The sequence below is a fragment of the Antrostomus carolinensis genome, unplaced genomic scaffold (genome assembly GCF_000700745.2).
Source record: "Antrostomus carolinensis isolate BGI_N321 unplaced genomic scaffold, ASM70074v2 scaffold20456, whole genome shotgun sequence".
Lineage (NCBI taxonomy): Eukaryota > Metazoa > Chordata > Aves > Caprimulgiformes > Caprimulgidae > Antrostomus > Antrostomus carolinensis.
Genome location: NW_010322748.1, coordinates 15,448 through 15,765, shown reverse-complemented (window position 1 = coordinate 15,765; position 318 = coordinate 15,448).

The window sequence follows — 318 nt, the reverse complement described above, 5'->3', positions numbered from 1 at the left end:
CATCTGTCCTTCCACAGCAACAGCAGCACAGACAGCCTAGGATTTATCTTTCCATGTCTTCAACTTAACAGTACTCTCCCCCTGCAAACAAGTTCTCACTCTTCCAGTTTAACAAGCGTGTTCCTTGGGTGCTTAAGAGCCTTTAGAGCCCCCAGGGGAAGTCTGTCACAGCCTGGGGTAAGAGCACACTGCTGTGTCCAGGCCACTGGCCAAGTGTCCAGCTTCCGTGTGGAACAGTGGCCTGAGCAGAGTGCAGTTGGTGGTGGATGCCAAGGACAGCTGTGCTGGACTCCAACAGGCAATGTGACTTTCATTCCA